Genomic DNA, 13004 nt, shown 5'->3' with positions numbered 1-13004 from the left:
GGTATATTTGTAGCAATAGCCAGCAATGGGTCAAAATTATTGATTTTTATTTTATGCCAAAAATCATTTGGATATTAATTAAAGATCATGTTCCATGAAGGTATTTTGTAAATTTCCTACTTTAAATATATCAAAACCTAAGTTTTGATTAGTAATATGCATGGCTAAGAACTTCATTTGGACAACTTTAAAGGTGATTTTCTCAATATTTCGATTTTTTTGCTCCCTCAGATTCCAGATTTTCAAATAGTTGTATCTCAGCCAAATATTGTCCTATCATAACAAACCATACATCAATGGAAAGATTATTTATTCAGATTATGTATAAAACTCAATTTAACAAAATGTACCCTTATGACTGGTTTTGTGGTCCAGTGACACATATATTGTTCATTTATCCACATTAATTCTCATTCATGTCCTTAATAACAACTGAGCATGATTAACTGTACAATACAGTATACTTCTACAAATTCATAATGCTAATGTTTGCAAAAAATATTCCTGATTAATTCAGGCCTATGCCAGCTGTCCAATTCAGGTTATTAGAAGCCTTTTCTGGCTTAAACTCCTTATTGCAATCAGGTTAATATCCTCATATTCTAAGGTTAAGAATACAGATTGCAATCAATACAGACCAATCCAGGATGTACTTTTAAATGTGTCTAACTTGAGCATCATATCTTTTGCAAATCAAAATTTATTTATGTATGCATGTACGATAATGGTGATAATTTTTTGATTTAATGCTCAGAGGTTTTAACATAATCAGTAAAATTCACGCTGTAAAAAGAGCAACTACATATTTTCCAGTTTCTGAGTCTCAAATATTAAGAAATGCAATTTTCCACAAAAACTCATGTCAGACCAACATAATTCCCCAAATGTCATTCCAACTATACAGTCAAAAACGGTTGTTAAAACAACCAATAAATAAATACATATACTGGAATATATTATTGAGTTCTCAGCATGCATTGTAGCCTAAATTGCTCTTATTATTGTTCAGCTGTTTTCTGATTTTTTTTTTTTTTTTTTTTTGTTAGTTATGGCTGTCAAAACAATAAATTAATTATTTTATTTAATTACTAAATGAAAATTTGCTGAACAAGAAATCTGTTATAAAAAATGTCTCATTCAGCTGATACATTTTATTGGCTGCATGGAGCATTTTGCATTTACTGAACAAACAAATTCAAATTGTCAAAAAAAGTCATGCTACTTACTGCAGTTATTAAGGGAATATTTCAGAGAACTAAATACAATCTGAATTTATCAAGTTGCTTCAGATTTTGTACGTTTCTCAAGATTTTTTTAGTTATTTATTTATTTTTTAACAAAGAGTTGCCACTTTCAACTGGATAGAAAATGTATTTCAGGTCGAGATCTAATGGATATACTGTTTCTAAATTTGTTTTTCCAATTAAAATGGAGATGTTTACATAAAGACTTTTTATTCTGATTGAGGTATTATTCGGATATAGTTGTGAGAGTCAAGCAGTCTTTTGCCATATCAAATACACAGTTGCTCGAGATGAAGAAAAAATAAGAGGGAGAGAAATAAAGAAACTTAAATGCCATTTGATCTTCTCAACACTCTTGTGGAGAAACAAACAAGACCTTGTCGCCACATCAGACGCTTGTGACCGAAGCAGCCCACTCCTGCCACACAGACACACTCCTGTTCCTCCTCCTCTCTCTGTTTCTTTTGCCTTCGCTCTTTTCTATTTGATTGAAGGCTCTGATCCTCGCAGGCACAACAAATTATCCTGCACTGCAGGAATGAGGAGGTGGCAGAGGTCGGCCTAGACTTCTGTTAATTGGAGCTGTGAGTTAAAACCACAGAGACAATTACTTTGTAAGTGCTTTCTCCGCTCTTTCTTCTCTCCCTCCTTGGTTCTCGGGGCCGTTTGGAACCTGTTGACACAGATTATGCAGGTGGATCTCCCCGGAGGGAGTGCTGGGTTCATCGCTCTCTCTCCCAGCCGAATGGCTGCTGGCCACATCTGCTGGGCTCTGATAGTGCAGCCGCCCTCCCTCTCACAAACCGTTCCATTAGCCCCGCGACAAGAACATTCTTCACTGCCATTCACACCATCTTTCATGTCCATCTTGTTTCTTGCCAAATGCAGATTTCTGTGCCTCCTCCTCCTCCTCAGGCCCTCGAGCGCTCAAATGCTCTGGACTCTGGCGTTGTTGAACTCGGTGTGTCTGTAGGGATGGGTGTATCGATCCTGAAGTATTGATACAGTGGTGGCCAAACTTATTATAACACTAGTATTTTCAGCAGCTAAAAAAATGATTTTAATTCAGTTATTTCTATCTTTTGCTGTAGTGTGTCAGTAGGAAATCTCAGTTTACATTACAAAACATTAATTTTGCCATTAATTGTAATAATCCAGTGAGATTTTTGTCTGACAACAGCCAGTGCTCCACACAGAGATCTGATCTGATCATCATCCAGTCTGTCTGGAATGATATGAAGAAACATACTGAAAAAAAAGAAGAAAAAAAAAAGATTAGTTGAATTTACAATTTTTTTTAAGGTAAGTGGTTACAATCTATTTATTTTAGCTACATTTAAATAAACAAATTTAGTTGACCAACTTTCAACAAAATGTGTTTATTTAAATGTAGCTAAAATAAATTGAGAGCAACCACTTACCTTAAAAAAATAAGTATATTTTTTTTTTCAGTGCAGAACAAACTGAGACAGACTAAATCCAGAAGAACTGTGTCTGCAAGACACTTCAAGAAACCTATCTTAAACCTAAAAGTATCGATACTCAAATTAAAAATATTGATATTTAATGCGTACAAAATGCATGGAATTGGACGAATAATTGTGAACTATTTTCCTTCTCATCTGAACACACGCAAATGTTGCAAGACAGAATCAATCAATCACAGAGTGTTCACTCACTTCTGACAGTGCAACAGCAGCCCAGAACAATCCTTATCAGAGGACAGAAATAAACATATAAACATGTTTGAGTTACAGTATTTCACAATAAACAAATTTAAATTGTAGCCTACAAAGTTTGTGCAATTACATTTATTTAAATTGAATGTTAAAAGTTCATATTGATCATGTTCTATTCTGTAATGTTAACATAAATCATACACTGTCAGAATAAAAATGCTGAATTGTATGCATGCAGCAGTCTGTCACTGGCAGTCCCTAATGAACATAAACCATGGTTTTACTAAAGTGGCCATAGTTCAATTATAGTCTTTGTATATTTACATGGTTACCACTGCAGTACACATATTTTAAGCAGGTGTAAACAAAAATATAACCTAATAAGTTATATATCTCTATCTTGGAGAGGTGAGGTGTCCAAGTCGCAACATCTAACTACTGGGGTGCCTCAGGGCTCAGTTCTTGGACCACTTCTCTTCTCTGTCTACATGGCATCATTAGGCTCTGTCATTCAGAAACTTGGCTTTTCATATCACTGCTATGCTGATGACACTCAACTCTACCTCTCATTCCATCCTGATGATCCGACGAGCTGCTCACATCTCAGCTTGTCTAACAGACATTTCTTGCTGGATGAAGGACCATCACCTTCAACTCACCTGGCTAAGACAGCTTGTGGTTGTAGTTCCATCATTTCATCACAATTTCACCATCCAATTAGACACAATTAGACACAATCCAATTAGATCAAGCATCACTCCTTCAAAAACAGCCAGACACCTTGGAGTTGTGATTGATGATAAGCTGACTTTCTCAGACCATATTGCTAAAAGAAGATCAGGATCTATTCAGGAAGAATTTTAGTGCTAAGAGTTGCTCCTAGTAACAAAATTCTAAGAAAATTCTTAGAAATGTGGGTGTTTCCTCTTAAAATTAAAGATCGTAGTAAAGAAAAAAGTAATTCAGAAAGCATCTTAACCCTTAAAAGAGGTCTTAAGGTCCAAAATTGTTAGGAGTACGGATGAGGACTTTTAAGGGGCTTAAGAGTTTCTTTAGCAGCGGAGAACATGGACGAAACATGAAGAGGGAGAAGAAATGTGTTGCACACAATGCATGAGAGTGAGTTAATAAGACGCTACACATTAGCTCGTGCAGGGATCATGTTTGTGACCGATCTTATTAGAGACATCCTAACATCTCCGACACCGCGCAGAAATACCATAGCGCCAGAAATGGACGTAATCACTATATTAACATATTTGGCAACTGGAAAAATACAACTATGCAGCAGTGATGATTTGGGTCTGTTACAGCACTTATTAGGCTATGTCTCTGTTCATTTCCTAAAAACACGGTAAGTATGACAGCATGGTAAATAAATAAATAAAGAATATATATACATATATAATGTGTGTGTGTGTGTGTGTGTGTGTTTGTGTGTGTGAGAAAGAGAGAAAGAGCAAGAGGAAAAAATACGCCTGTAATTTCAAAGTGAAGGCTTATAATACACCCTACTCTTAAAAGCGCTCTTTTATTTCCTTCTTGACAACCAACCAATCACAGTCTTCAAAAGACTGTGTCATTCCTAGCAACGGGGTCAGGCCTGCCTCCTCACTAAGATACAAGTTATTTTCCTTGCTCAGAGTTGCTCTCAGATTGATCCTGAATAACTCTTAAGCTAAGACTCCTAGTAAGACATTTTTAAGCTAAAATATGACCTCTCTGAGAGGATTCTTAGAATCTTTATGAATACGGGCCCAGGCTCTTTTTTTGAACATGTTGCACAACTCCTTGTTCAAGTTCTTGTTCCGTCCAGGCTGGACTAGTGCAATTGCTCTCTTGGCAGGCCTTCCAGCCAGTTCTATCAAACCTTTACAATTAATCCAGACCGCGGCAGCAAGAATATTTTTTAATGAGCCAAAAAGAATGCACGTCACTCCTCTGTTCATCAATTTGCACTGGCTACCCAATAGCTGCTTGCATAACATTCAAGGCATTGATGTTTGCCTACAAAACCACCTCTGGCTCAGCACCCCTTTACCTAAATTCAGTTCTTCAGTGCCTCTAGAAGCTTGCATTCTGCAAGTGAACAACGCTTTATTGTTCATCCCAAAGAGGCACAAAATCACTTTCACAGACTTAAATGTTAAACCTGCCCAACTCAATCCGAGCAGCTGAGTCCTTAGCCATCTTCAAGAATCGGCAAGAATCGACTTTTCCCTCAATAAATTCCTAATTTGCTGCTTATTAATAAGTAGTAAGGTAGTGGTTAAGTTTAGGTATTGGGTAGGATTAAGGATGTAGAATAAGTCATTAATATGTGCTTAATTACTACTAATAAATGGCTAATATTCTAGTAATATGCATGCTAATAAGCAACTATTTAAGAGACCCTAAAATAAAAAAAAAACTAACTAACACTAGCTTTTCTAATCTTTTTGTATTCTATCTGTTTCTTTTTATTTATTATACAGTTAACAAAAGCAAAAAAGGCCTCTAACACTAGCCTGCTCTATTCTTTTGCTATTCTATCTGTTTTATTTTTATTTATTATATAATAATAATAATAATACAAAACCTTGCTACGTGTACTGCATTAGGCTAACTGAGACTTGTTATAGCACTTGTATATCATTGCTCTTTTGTTGATTTTGATTGCTTTCATTGTCCTCATTCGTAAAATCGCTTTGGATAAAAGCATCTGCTAAATGACTAAATGTAAATGTAATGTTAAGTGGGTATCATTACATATTTTACTCTTTAAATTTAATAATTTATTACATTTCATACTTAAGTTCAGTTTAGAAGTAAGCCCTAGGGCTATATAGCATCGGTATATCAAATATACTGACCTTTTAAAATCGGTATCGTATCGAAAACAAAATAAGTGGTATCGTCCATCCCTATGTGTCGGCTAACAGGAGTCGCTTTAGCGGCGGCTGAAGGTTGAATGGCGCTCGTGTCTTTGAGCGTGTTGCCTGAATCAACAGCGCTGCGAGCGTTATTTTCATTTCCAAATGAGCTGGCTGCATCCGAGCTCACCGCACATCTGGAAACTCTGATTTGACCTTTATTTATATTACAGAGCTCATCAATTTGAGAAATAATTTACACAGTCAGCTGAAACTAATGTGGAATGTTTTGGCAAGCCGCATGCCGGCGACACAATGCAAATAGCATCTCTTATATTTATTTGTAGTTTGAAGGGAGAGAGCGGCCAACAGAAGAGCAACACACACAATTAAGTCACAAAACTATTTATGAGAGGAAAATCAAACCCAGACTAAACACTGTCCTTGAACTTTTTGAAACAAAATGCAACCCCCACCCCCCAAAAAAATGGATTTATGCTCCTGAGTCATGCGTTCAAATGTATGGAAATGTAATAGCCTATATGACATATATTGAGTGATTTGTTAATGCTAGATATATTTGTTAATATATGAAACTGCTCTGATTTTAATAGGCTTCATGTATGCTTTTACTGTGTGTGACAACATATTTCACTTTTGGACATTTTATATATATATACATATTACATTTGTGTATGGGATATATCAATGCAAGTGTCATTCATTGTAAAGAAAGATCATGTTTTTGTAGCATTACATAGTTTTTATTTTATTTAAATTTATGACAAAACTAGTTAGTGTCTTGCCAGGGAGTGTTGTTTTATGAAGACACATATTAGGGACTAAGACTTTTGTCTTAAAAGTGTCTGAGAAAAGGTCTCACACACAATTTGCTTGCATGACATTTTGTTTGTAATTCAATGCCATTCATTAAGTGTGACTCCAGTGTCTGAATACTTTTCAGTGTCACTGTATGTATAATGTAAAACTGCTAAATCTTGCTCCTGTTGGTTCAGAGCAGCTCAGCATGTACGTCCGGTCAGAAGCTGTTTTACACACTTTTTCTTGCTAATAGTGTGTGTAAGAAGTTATCCAGATGTTTGAGCTCTGAACCAACATTTTCAATGGGAATTCAAAGGAGTGCTTCTGTGAGAGAGAACCACATGATTTCAGTTTAGAGGAAGAGTCATGCAAACGAACCCCAGACATCATTACTGACTGCAGCTTTGTACTCATAATCTACAGGGAAAATAAAATGAATAAATAAAAAAGCCACTTGCTTTAGGTTAAAAGTTTGCATCCTTTCAAATCACAGCATTCAAGATTAATACAGTTAAAGTTGGATATGTAGCCTATAACCATGCCATTGTGTTAAAATATGATGCCAAATGTCTACAGTTTAAATAGCTAAAGATCTTCAATACGCTATTATATTAGAAGTATTAAAGAATCAATGCAATTTTGGATTTTATGTTTTAAATGTGTGGGACACATGCAAGAATCCTTTAAGCAAAAAAACAAAGGGTGCACCAGCTCAGATAAATGAAGCCTATCATCAGTCATTTTTGACCAGGAAAAGCACAGAGTAACATGATGAGGGAAAAATCCCCAAACAGTTTTGGGACGTTATATCACGTGTGAGCAAAGTCAGTGAGTTTTCGTCCAATGCAGTAACATTAACTAGCATTTTTGTGACAACATGAGCTCATGACTTTAACCTGAGAGCATTTGATTGGACACAATGAGTGAGTACAGGAAGAGTCATTCATATTTTGCTAAGAGGTGTTTTTTTGGGGGTTTTTTTCAACATGAAGGAGTGTCTCAAAGCTACAGACATGGACTAAATGCCAACAAAGTCTAATTATGATCTTACAAAGCTTTAAATGCAAATCTCAAGTGCTTCACCTTAACTGTGTTAACATGTCTTAATTGTTTATCATATGGTCTGAATAATTAATTTTAAAAACTGCAAATAGAGTTAGACATGAGGTTTTGAGAGGACACGCGTCTGAATGATGCTCAGATCTGCTGGAGCTGTGAGAGTCAGCCAGAGTGCAGCGAGTCGGCCGTGATCGAGTGTGTTCATCATTTAACATGAGAGTGCGTCCAATATTATCACAGTCATTTAAAACCACCAGCCTTTGCTATACTGCCCATGTTTTGTCAGACTAGTTTTACAATTCATTTGACAGCATCTGAATTATCTGGTGGAAACGGCTTCCCTGCAGAGGAAAATGTTCAAATTAGTGATATCCAAGAAATTTGAACACTTTGGGAAAACACAAATTGCGGAGCAAATCAATAACAAAATGTCTGTCGACGCTGGCAGACGTATGTGTTTTAAAACACTGTGTTAAGGTAAAGTAAACCTCAAAGCTCTGCTCTCGCGCCAATCATTTCATTACTTTCATCCCTCTCACTTTTCACCAAAGGCTGTGAGGTTTTGAAATTCCTCACTCCCCAATAAAAGCACTTCAGCAGTTCTTAAACAGAGTAAATGTCCCTGAAACTATCTGTGAGGAACCGGAGAAAACCACAAGCTGATAAAAGCGTCACCTGCATGTGTGAAGTCCTGCTGAAATGTGTTCACACCATCAGAGTTAAACGGCAGAGCGGCGGGTGTGAAGTGCTCACACACACACACACTTCATCAATCTACAGAGCGTGTCGTCCTCCTTCACCTCTGCCGTGTCAGGACGTTTCTGCTCTTCTGGATGAACAGTAAATAAGAGGAGACACGTTTCATATCCACACGGGTGTTTCCTCAACAACGGGCAACTTCTAACTTCTGACTTTTGAAAGTCATGAATATTTACACAATATTTCTTATGATGTATTGTGTTTAATAACTTTTTGTGGATATAATAGTTTCATACCTTTTGTGTCTAATATACAGTCACAGTTTGATTATAAATAAGAAATCTGTTCAAATTATTTCTCCTTTCATCTCAAGCTCTTTACACACATTTTCTCCCCTTGGTAAACAAGTATTAACATAAAAAAAATATATATAATAATAAAAAAACATTAATGGCAAAATAGTTTGCTGTGATTACTATTACACTTCAAATGAGAGAGTCATACTTTCTGTGAACACTGATATAATAATGTTGACTGTATTATTATTAACTGTAGTATTAACACACAGTACAGTGTATTTGTTTTGTTGTTTCCCCCCATTTTAAATTCTTATCCAATGAAAGGTTAGATTCTTGTGAATTTTTTAAATAAAAGATCAAAAGGATTAACAATGCAGATTAATTTTCACAGCCTTCTTCGATCATATTTACCAAGGGTGCTGATATTTTTGGCCATGACTGTAAACATATAACATATAAACATATACAAATATAAAAACAAGCCCAGCGCTGTTCTCAGGCCTGTAATCCAGGGTTGTGCATGGATTGCTTGATGGATTTGTCAGAAGCAAAAGCAGATCACAGTTCCACAGCAATAATGTATGAGTTTTGATCCAAATAAGACGGCACGCTTCGGCCTCTCTTATCAGGACACACGGCCATGTCAGTCACCAGATTTAGCCGCTGCAGATTCCTCAGTATTCAGCTGCTAAATTATATGGACATTTGCAGCAGCCAATAGCTGGAGGCGGCGCCATCCTCAATGGCATTCTGTACATAAGCTTAGCTTACTAGCCTGCGATAGCAAGCCAATGCTTATCCATGTTAACAGAAAACCTTCTAAGACAGGATTAGTAGCGAGATGGTGACTAGCACGACGGACGCTCCGTCCCCGGGGACGGCACACAAACACCAACCTCACTTACTGCGCTTCAAACCCACCAAGAATCAGAAAATCTGCTTTAGACCGCATTTGTAATATGACTGGAACTGACTGAAAACAGACAACCGGATATGTGCAGCATATGATGGCAATCCAGTGTCATACCATAATACTGTAGTACTATGAAGCTGTGAAAACAATGCAAATAACTAAATAAATAACACTACCTAAAGCAATGGTCTCAAACTCAGTTCCTGGAGGGCCACAGCTCTGCACAGTTTAGCTCCAACCCTAATCAAACACACCTGATCCAGATAATCAAGCTCTTCAGGATTACTAGAAATTTACAAGCAGGTGGGATTTGGAACTATATATATATAATTATTATTATAATGTATTCTAGTGTAGTTATTTTAGTACATCCAGTTAAAGTAGACACACGTTAGAAATGTTGCCTTGGAAAATAGCGGAAACAAAATATTATATATTTAAATATATTTTTAAGGCTTTTATTTGATATATTTTACAATTAATATTTATTTAATTAGATATATATATATATATATATATGTATATATATATGTGTATAAGTTAGATAGATATAGATTAGACAAAGACAACAGGAGAAGAACAATCCAGGGCAGCAGATGTATCAGAAAGCAGAGGAAAGGAAAAACTGCATCTTGACTGTCAGATGTGACCTTCTACTTCCCTTTATGGGTTAAGCAGCCTTAATGCGTTCTGTATGCCTTCTGTCACAGTCTTTGCATATATGATACCAAATAATTGGGATTTATACATTATTCATTGTGTACTAATGCAGGTGAAATGACTTTGTGGCTCGGAGTGCTGTCTGTCGTTCAACGAAATAAAAGACAGAGAAATCACACATACTTCAGCGTGAAAGAATAAATACCCTGCAAGAACACATGCAATAAAAATGTATGAGCCACGGGAGGCCAGTCGACTGTTTTAACTGTTAATGTGGCATATCTCTGAAAACAACAGAGCAGAGGAGCTTCTCAAACGCTTGCACTCTGATGTTACATCGGACATCATCTGGCGACCCAATACAGTAGCAGAATTAACAAATAATCATGCTTATGACCTGTGTGTTCATTGAACCAATCCACTGGACAAATGGTTCTTTAGGTTATTCAAATGGTCTTCACACTAAGAAAAGAGAGAGAAAAAAATAGTTTAGTTTACGTAAGGCACACTAGAAAAATAAGTAAAATAAAAATAAAAATCTAATAGATATCACCACATTTGTGACTGATTAATTAAGCATTGCTAACTTTTTGTATTACATATTTTCAGAAATGTTGTTTAAATATGCAAATGAGGCATTATTAAATATCCACTAATTTCTATAAATTTACAGAACAAAAGTCTAAATTAGGCCATATTCTTTTATATATGTCTTTTCCTTTTTCTGTTTTTTTTTTCTTCAGATTCAAGGCATTTTCCACTCTTCTGAAAATAGTGTCAGCAGTCAATTAGGCAATCAATCAATCAATCAATAAGAATGCATAAAATTTATAAATAACATATAAAAGCACACACAATATGTATGAATAAACCCCTCTATAAAACAGAATATAGATAGAAATAAAACTAAAGGAATAAAACTGTAAACAGTGGTGTAAGTGCTGCTGAAGTGGAGATTTGATGAAAAAAAAAACCTCTTTAAAAATATGCATTATATGTTAAATGTACAAGTGCAAATAAATCAAGTGCAATAACAAGTGTATTTAGCATGCTTTATTTCCACTAGTTTGAAAGTTTATGAAAAGCCAAAAATCACAAAACTGACCAATACATTAAAAATCAATGTTTTTGCCTGCAGTGTCTTGCCTTAAAATATACCCTGTAGTGCAGACAGACGAGTCACGGTTACCCAAACCACAGCGACTCTGAAAATGGCAGGAGAACACTAACAATTAGCCTTCAATCACTCCGTAATCCTGGCTGTTTGATAACTCACAGAGAGCTCAATTCGCCCAAAAACCCCAGACACAAGAGCGTTCGTTGGCTCCCGTCTCCAGATCTAAAGTTCCTCCGCTCCGGCGTGATATAGTAATTACAGGGCTCCCATGACCCGTCTTTAGCACACACTGACCCACCCATTTGAAACCAGAGGGGCTCAGAAATGTTTAGGTTGATACAGACCGCAAGTTTAGGGCGACATAATATTTCTTTTGGCAGGGGTCATCGGCGCTGCCCGTACATCATCACCAACTTATTAGAGCTCCAGGCAATTAGCTGGAAACAAACAGGGCAGACAGAGGCAGCATTGAGAGCCGGAGGAGCCTGTCGAAGCCCGGCCCCAGAGAAAGCATGCCATTGTTGCGGTGTAACGCCTATACAGTAGAGCGGCCCGTATCCGTATTTTTCCACTGATTCGGTTTCAGGGCGAGTCGGGCCGGAGTAATGCAGAGGTTGGTGGGACTCTCAGGCCGGTCAGTCTGGGATAAAGGAGTCATTAGGGCTCGTCCGGGACGCTCCTGACGAGAAGCTGTCATTAAGGTCAGGGGTACATCATCATCATCATGTGGCCATCAGAGCGAAACGAGCTGCTGAAACGCTGCACTTACTCAGAGGAACGGAGACTTCCTCTGATAATCGAGCCAAATAATTACAAATTGTTTCTGAAAGCTGAAAGTGTCTCTGCAACTCCAGCACTTTCCCATACAGTGACCGATCTTTATTACTATATATCGTTTTCTTTAAGTTCATATTAAAATGGTCTAAGAAACTATTTACCATGTCTTCATAATTTATTTTTCATCATGCATATTTTTCAGCATGTATTACTTTTCAAATGATTACTATGATTAACTACTATGATTATGTTTTATGGTTTTACCCCAGACATTCAATCCATCATAAACATTTGAATTATCACATATTTAAAAGTAGGATGATCCACATAAATTGTAAAATAAAGCATTTAAGTATTTAATGTGTATAAATGCTGTCTCAGAACTGTGGCATCATGCACCATTAAATAAAATTCCCCACAATAACAGTCAGTACACTGAAATATGAATATTATCTTTTTTTTTATATAGCACCAAAGAAGGGGGAAAAATTAGCTGTGATGCACAATATTTTCCCCCAAGTCAAATATACACAATTTATTTTAAATATTATTATTATTATTATTATCATTATTACGTTTATTTTTTTGACATATGCAGGTGTCAAAGAGTCACCACAGTCACCGCAGTCTCCACCAACGACCCTCACCAGATCCCAATCCCCTGATTTCTGATCACCGCCACCTGTCAGCACTCATCAGCAGCACTATATCCCTGCACTCCTCCCAATCACTCACTGTCTGGTCTCAAACTTCCCATGTTGACTAACCTGACCCACTTACCTTTTGTCTACTTACCAGTTGCTCCAGTGTTCCTATCCCTGTTCTCCACCGCCCCAGTTCTCCACTGTTACCTCCGGATCCCCTGGAAAAGGAAGAAGGACAT

This window comes from Barbus barbus, assembly GCF_936440315.1.
Source record: "Barbus barbus genome assembly, chromosome: 12".
In the NCBI taxonomy this organism is placed as follows: domain Eukaryota; kingdom Metazoa; phylum Chordata; class Actinopteri; order Cypriniformes; family Cyprinidae; genus Barbus; species Barbus barbus.
Note: the sequence above shows the minus strand (reverse complement) of the source record.